General features: G+C 53.8%; 1 pseudogene; it reads right to left on the bottom strand.

The window, feature by feature from the left end:
* Positions 1 to 401: 401 nt before the first annotated feature.
* LOC136354127 (uncharacterized) lies at positions 402 to 1,656 on the bottom strand (annotated as a pseudogene).
* Positions 1,657 to 8,078: the final 6,422 nt, after the last annotated feature.

Genomic DNA, 8,078 nt, shown 5'->3' with positions numbered 1-8,078 from the left:
GGAGGGAGGATGAGGGAGGCGAAGCGGACTTGCGCGAAGGAGGGGGCAAGCCGGGCCGACGGCCCAAAGAGAAGGGAGGAGGGGAAAAGGAGGGCGGCCGGGCCCGAGAGGATGGAGAGGGAGAAGATCTTGGGCCGAAAGCGGCCCAAAGACAAAGAGGGGAAATTTTATTTGTTTTCTTTTTATTTTAATTGATGCAATGATCTTTGTGCTATTAAAACTATTTCTCGAGCTCCGAAAATTCACGGAAAATTCCGGAGAGTACATTAGGGCACAAAGAATATTGCAAAATATTCCCGGCCAATGATTTTTAAGGGAAAATTTTAATTCTCCCAATAATTCACTTGATTAAATTGATTTAACTTTTATTTAATTTCTAGAAAATGCATTATTTAATGATTTTAAAACCCGAACGAAAATCGGGGCGTTACATCCGTGCCGATGGTGAAGGCCGTGTTGCGGTAGAGGCCAGGGCAAGGAACGCGTTCGCCATTGGCGACCGTGACTTGCATCTTGCCGTGAGGAAGAAGCTCGAGCTTGGTACGGCCGGCTACCTCCGTGGAGATGAAGTTGTGGGTGGACCCGGAGTCGAGCAGTGCGAGGAGTGCGGCGCCGCCCAAGTTGATGTGGACCTCCATGGTGTCGCTGAAGCGGACACCGGCAATCGCATGAAGTGGGACATGCGGTTTGGTCTCCCTGTTCCTTCTTGCGGGCTGTCGTCATCAGTGTCATCGTCGGGCGCGGCCAAGTCGAGGAGGAAGAGATGTTGGCAGACGTGGTTGTGGCCACGAGAGAATTTCTCATTGCAGTTGAAACAGAGGCCGAGGCGGCGTCGGTCCTCCATCTCAGCCTGGGACAGACGCTTGACCGTGCGCCCTTCGACGGACACCATCGCTAGTGCCGGCGCGGCGACCGCAGCCGCAGCCTGAGGCGGGGGCACCGGTAGCGCCATGCGCGCCGGTGTTGCGGGCAGGAGGCCGCGCTGGATGTTGCGCAGGGGCGGCAGGACTGGCGCGGGGACCGCTACGCATTGGTCGTGCAGCTCGATCTTCCGGGCGAGACTCATGGCGAAGGCGAGCATTTTTGAGGGTTGTGGATCTCGATGTCGAGGCTGAGAGGCGGTTGAAGGCCGGCCATGAAGATCTGCACACACTGCTCCTCTGACAGCGTGCCGGCGCGAGGCAGGAGCACCTCAAACTTGTCCTGGTAGTTGACGACGGAGTCGGTGCGCTTGCAGGCCATTAGCTCGCCGAGGGGGTTGGAGCGTAGCGGTGGTCCGAAGCAGAGGTGTAGGAGTTCGGTGAACTAACACCATGATGGAGTACCCTCATCGCGCTGCACCTGGATGAACCACAGTTGCGCGCCGTCTTCCAAGTTATAAGAGGCCATCCATACCTTTTCTTCTTCCGCGATGCGCTGTTGATGGAACTAGGACTTGCAACGATTGATGAACGCCAGTGGATCGGACTTGCCGTCGAACTTCGGGAAGTCCAACTTTTGGAACCGGAGCGGCCGGTCACTATGGTGCTCACCGGAGGACATGGTGCCGGAGGATGAGGCCTGCTGGAGTGTGCTGATGGAGGTTTGGAGCTTGTCAACGGTGGCCGTGAGCGCCTTGATGAGAGCTACGAGCTCAGTGGTGGATGGTTCAGACATGGCCGACGTGATGGATGTGGTGGGAGATGACGGTGTTGTGGCTGGGAGAGGTGGATTGGCGTGGGAGGAGGAACGCCTGGAACCTGATACCAAGTTGTCAAGCGCGTCAGTGCCGAGGGTAGCCGGACCACGGCTACGAAGTTCATAGCCTGGATCGGTTGAGGCGTCAGGGAGTTTCCCTGTGCGCCCTATGGTGGAAGGAGGTAGATCAGGAGAGAAGGAGGGAGATTAGGAAAAGTAGATTCATATTGCTTGCCGATCAAATGGCTGATTAAATAGTTTATATGGGCAATAGGCCTCACTAATACAAGGAAATGATCATTATTTCTTCCTAATTAAGGCTTTCCTTGTTTGCAACTTTCCAAATCACCTAATCCTTGATTATTGCTGCTTGCTGCGCCTGATCCTGGATGTTATCTTTGCTGCGCCGGTGATAAAGGCGCCCCCACATGACAGAACCTGCTGTTTAGGCTGCCTTTCCCAGTGGCTCCTTGTTTTTGTCTGATAATAGGGATTCGCTCATGTTTTAATTGAGCTCCAGACTAGTTCGTTTGCTACAATAAGTTCAGTCCGTTCTGTTCTTTGCTCTGAGATTGGCTTTTGACGCAGTGTGTCCACATTAAACCATAGTGCATTTGCAATTGTGGTGTAATAATGCTGTATGTTGTTTCCATTTGTTTTTTGAAAATCCAGGTTTGAATGTAATGTTTTGTTGAATATCTCTACTCCTAGACGTGTAGCATGTCACAATTTGGGGAATGAACAGTTAATCCGTTGAGTTGGCCCTTAGGGCTAATATGAGATGAGTACAATGTAGAAGGAAAAAGTACGAATTAACCCCCCCTCCCCCTGAACTATCGCGGTTGTCCGAATTACCCTCCCGAACCATAAAACCGGACATTCTTCGCCCCCCAACTATCCAAACTGGACGAATTACCCCCTCAACCCAATCCGCGGTGGTTTTAGTCTACGTGGCGTACACGTGGCTTCCCAGTCAGCGTTTTTTTAATTAAAAAAATGGTGGGACCCGCCTGTCATACTCTCCCACCTCTCTCTCCTCTCTCTCTCTCTCACTCTCTCAACCTCTCGCTCGCCCACGGGTCAGTCAAGCGGCAGTGGCGGCGCGGCTGAGGCCTAAGGCAGAGGCAGAGCGGGCGCTAGCGGCGGCGGCGGGCGGCTGAGACGGAGGCGGGCAGGCGGGGGCTGACGGCGCGGACGGCGGCGCGGGGACGGGCGGGCGCAGGCAGGCGGGCGGTCGGCGCGGACAGCGCGGATGGCGGCGCTCATGGCGGCGTGGGGACGAGCGGAGGCAGGTGGGCGGGCCATCGGCGCCGATGGCGGCACTCATGGCGGCACACACAGGCACCCGAACGCGAGCGGCGAGGTGGGCACGTGGATCGGCGACGGCATCCCGCAGAGACGGCGCATGTAGGCCTGGATGGGGGACTCCGCCGTCATGTAGACGGCCGGCAGCGGCGGAAGCGGAGCGCGCGCGGGCGGAGGAGAAGGGCGGCGAGGATGCAGCGGCGGAGGAGCCGATGGTGGCGGGGGCGGAGGAGAAGGGCGGCGAGGATGCAGCGGCGGCGGCGGTGGCGGCGACTGGGATTCCTTCATCGAAGCCGTAGACGAGGAGGATGTCTGCTTGGAGACCAGCGCCCGCTCCGCCGCAGCCGCCAGCGCCCGCTCCGCCTCAGCCACCCGCGCGTCCCGCCAGGATGCCTTTGCGTCTCACGCGGTCGCCACCTCCGTGTCCCTCGCCGCGGCTGCTCCCTCCCGGACCTCGCCCGCACCCGCCTCCGCCGCGTGTGGAGCTAGAGCTGCTCCCGGTGGTGCGCGAGGGCGACGGCGCCCGCCGGCCGCCGTGCCCCCACCGCGCCTAGCGCCGGCCACCAACTCGCCGGCCACATCTAGAGAGAGAGAGGGAGATTGAGAGGAAGAGGGGAAGAGAGAGAGATTGAGAGGAAAGTGGGGAAGAGAGAGAGATTGAGAGTATGACAGGCGGGTCCCACGCTGACTGGGATGCCACGTGTACGCCACGTAGACTAAAACCATCGTGGATTGGGTGGGTCAAGGGGGGTAATTCGTCCAGTTTGCATTGTTAGGGGTGAAGAATGTCCGGTTTTGTGGTTCAGGGGGTTAATTTGGACGACCGCTATAGTTCGGAGGAGTAATACGTACTTTTTCCAATGTAGAATGACCAAAATATCCTTGACACACTATCATACACCCTATCCTTTTAACACCCCCACCCAAATGCAATGTGAATATAATAACATTGTATTTGAAACTAAACACTAGATAAACAACATACTACTATAAATATAAAGTCTATGTTTAAAGATGTTGTCGAAGCATTGCTCTTGAATGAAGAAGAGAACCATCCCCTCCTCAATGAAGTGGACCTCGAGCCTTCACAAATTGTTCTTCAGCCCTTGGTACCAAAATCCTTCACAAACTGTTCTTCGGCTCTTCACTGATTCAAAGATGGTGACGATGATGGTGAAGGACCTTCACAGAACTGTTCTTCAGTCCTTAATTAATTGATGATGATGATGATGATGGTGATGATGAAGGACCTTCACAAATTGTTTTTTGGTCCGTCACTTATGATGGTGACCACCTCAGATGTGGAGATGGTGATGTGATGATGAAGACCAGCTCTGACAGGAAGCTGGAGAAGTGGCATGCAAAGACTAGTTCCGAAATAGAACTAGCAAGATGGTGATAGTGATTGACAAGCATGACTTCGACGAACCGATAGACTTTGATGGACTTGATAGAAAATATAGCAAAAATGATTTGTAGATGACATTGATATACTAGCAAATGACTGAAGATACTAGCAAAAGACAAAAGACAAGAATTGATGCAGATGACGAGAAGAAATATCAAAGTCAAAAGGACATGCACAGGGCTGTGCCTTGGTTTCCAGTTGCCTATCTCAACTGAAGCACAATGATATGTTTGCAAAAGACCAAAGGATATTAGTTGACTTGTTGATGGCACAGTAAGCAAGCATAGCAAATACAAAATATATCTGTTGATGGAACAATTCAACAATCAAGATGGTTGAGATTATGGACGGCTTCACAAATCCGGCAAGAGCAGAGGCCGACTGCATGATGAGGGAAGCATAACTCGATATGGGCTTCTCTACTGCTATTTGCTGATGTTTGAACAGGGAACAAGGTGGATCTGCATGCTGACAGCAAGGCACACTTGCAAATTGCTGTCGCTGCTACTTGATGTTAGGGAAGACGATGGCTTGTTGCTGTAAGTCCAGTGACCAGTTTCCACTCTCCAGTGGAGAAGCAGAGAGAACAGAGCAGGCTAGACAAAGAGGGCCAGGACCTTGACCCGTGCGGCGACGACGCAAATGGTCACGCGCGCAGGCGGTGGATGGAAAGCTGGACGACGGACATGGGAGGAGGACGGCGCTGGCGGTGATGAAGAGCGCCGCGACAGTGGCTGCGACCGGCCAATGGGAACGCGACGACAAGATCGTGATGGCGAAGAACTGGATCTGAATGCTTGTTCGTGCATCCCCTGCTTGCTTCTTGCTTGTGGATTTGATTGCTTGATGCTGCTTGTTGCTTGTGCTGACTGCTGACTGTGGATCTGCTTGCTGCTTGTGGACGAACGAAGAAACCATTGGCCGCGACGACTGACGGCAGAAGACCAACTACGAATCCCTCGACGGCGGTGGACGACGAAGCTGACAAGGATGTGCACGGATTGGATGGCCACCACCGGCGTGCCGGCGTGGACTCCGGATCGACGCTAGGGTTTGATCTTGCTCTGATACCATGTCACAATTTGGGGGGAATTTGGGGAATGATCAGTTAATCTATTGAGTTGGCCCTTAGGCTAATTACTAATATGAGATGATCACAGTGTGGAATGACCAAAGTATCCTTGACACACTATCATACACCCTAATCCTTTAACACAAAAAGTCATTCAGATTCAGGATTTTGATTATGGGCAAAATTTGCCCTGGGACACAAAAATTGTGTAATTGGCTGTAAGACACCCGAAAGACGTGAATTTGTCCGAGGACACTCTAAAAGTGTAAGTGTGGTAATTTGCTACAGGACACTGGGCGTATTAAAATATAATATCCACTGAATTGGTGAGTGAGAAACCACATAAAATGACAGTTTTGCCCCTTCTCTTCTTCCCCTTCTCTATTTTCTTGTCCTTTTCCTCTCGTTGACTCTCTCTCTCTCTACTTCTTTCTCGCACGTAGGCAGCACAGCATGGCGAAGCGGTGCGTGAGATCGAATGCTGGTTGGCGCTTGCGCGGGTTCCCATGCTCGACATCCTCGTCATCGTCGTCGCCCAAGCCGCCGCCCATGTCGCCGCAAGAGATGACGTCGAGGTCGTCGCTCCCGGACCAACCCATCTTGTTCTCCACCTCCGACGCATCCCTCGCCTTCGCGTATCCTCCTCCTCCATCGCCGTTGTCCCGGGCTACCACCGCGTCCGCTTGCCTCCGAGCGAGGAGGACCCGCCACCGCCACGCCCTCCTCCCCGCCGCTCCTGCACCGCGTGGCAGACGGTTGATGAGCCCGGCGGCAGTGGCGACGGAGGTGGCTGCGGCCAGGCGGTGGCGTCGACGACGGTTGGCGAGCGGCGCTAAGGGCAATTTTGTCTTTTTGAAATTTCTCTCTCATCTTTTTTATCAGAAATGATAAAATATTGTCTCTGGTATCCTACAACAAATTACATAAATTTTGTGGTGTCCATCAGCAACGACACGATTTTACAGTGTCTCACAGCTAATTATACAATTTTTGGGTGTCCCGGGGCAAATTTTGCCTTGATTATGATGCCTGATGGCACCATGCCTCGGGCTGAGTTTCCTTGTGACATTGAGTGTCAGTGAGTGGGTGCATCACCCAAGGCTTAGAGCATCTCCAACGGTCTCTCCAAATTTGACTCTCCAAATATCTATTTGGCCAACTCTCTATTTAATTTAGCAAATCAAACTGTCTTTTACTCCAACAACCTCTCTATTCGTCCTCTCTACTCTGAGTCTATGACAATTGGGCCCACATATCAGCCTCTACCCCCCCTTCTTCTCCCTCATCTTTCTCCCCCTCTCTCTCCAAACCCCCCTTCCCTTTCCCATCCGCTGCCGCCCCCCCATCCCCATCCCCACAGCCACTCGGGCTGCGTCGCCATCCGCCGCCGCCGCCGCCGCTCGGGCTCCGCCCGCCGGTGCCGCTCTCTTCGCCGGCGGTGGTGCAGCGACGCGAGGAGGTGGGCGGCCACGCGCGGTGGTGCGGCGATGCGGGGAGGCAGGAGGCGAGACGCCGGTGGCTCGCGACGACAACCTCAACGCCGCTCGGGGTGGAGCTCGGCGGCGGCGGCTCACGACGACCTCGACGGCGGATCTAGAGGGGGGCGGCAGCGGAGCTCGGGGCAGAGCTCGGCGGTGGCGGTGGCAGTGGCCGGCCGCGCGAAGACGGCGCGGCGGTGTCTGGCCGCGGCGATGACGGGGCGGCGGTGGCCGGTCGCGGCGACGACGGGGCGGCGGGGCTGGCCGCAGCGACGACGGGGAGGCGGGGGCCGGCCGCACGACGACGGGGCGGCGGTGGCTGGCCGCGGCGACGACGGGGCGGCGGGGGCCGGCCGCGACGACGACGAGGCGACGGCGCCCTCGTCACATGTGCGTGCCGCACTGCAGCGTGGAGAGAGAGAGGGGGAAACAGGCGTGGGTCCCACATATGGCTAGCCGGTTTTGGTTGGCCAACTTTAGCTAGTCTGGTGGGGAATTTAGTCAGCCGGATGGCTTGAAAAGGCATTTGGCTAGTCTGTTAGAGTAGATTTTTTATGCAAGTTAGCTAAATTTTAACTTGGAGAGCCATTTGGCTAGGCTCTTGGAGATGCTCTCAAGTTGGACATTACATGCATGCTATCAACAAATTTCCCACATGATCTAACCAGATAATCAAGTCACAAAATTTTGGATAGAGTCTCTGCGCATTGCCAGGACACATTAACCGGAGTTGTAGAAACTGAATGTTACAAAAGAACAATATTAGGTGTGTTTAATTCCAAAAAATTTTAGCCAAAAACGTCACATCAAATGTTTGGACATATTCATAGAGCATTAAATGTGGACGAAAAGAAAACCAATTGCACAGTTTGCATATAAATTGCGAGACGAATCTTTTGACCCTAATTACGTCATGATTTGACAATGTGATGCTACAGTAAACATTTATAATGATGGATTAATTTGGCTTAATAAATTCATCTCGCAGTTTACATGCGGAATCTATAATTTGTTTTGTTATTAGTCTACGTTTAATACTTCAAATGTGTGTCCGTATACGTCAAAAAAATTTTGGCCGGTGAACTAAACACGGCCATTGTGCCAACGATATCTGAAGGACAAAAGAGCTCACTGATCA

Source organism: Oryza sativa, chromosome 11 (genome assembly GCF_034140825.1).
Source record: "Oryza sativa Japonica Group chromosome 11, ASM3414082v1".
Taxonomy (NCBI): domain Eukaryota; kingdom Viridiplantae; phylum Streptophyta; class Magnoliopsida; order Poales; family Poaceae; genus Oryza; species Oryza sativa.
The sequence above is the reverse complement of the archived record's forward strand: the minus strand, read 5'-3'. Positions and strand labels throughout refer to the sequence as shown.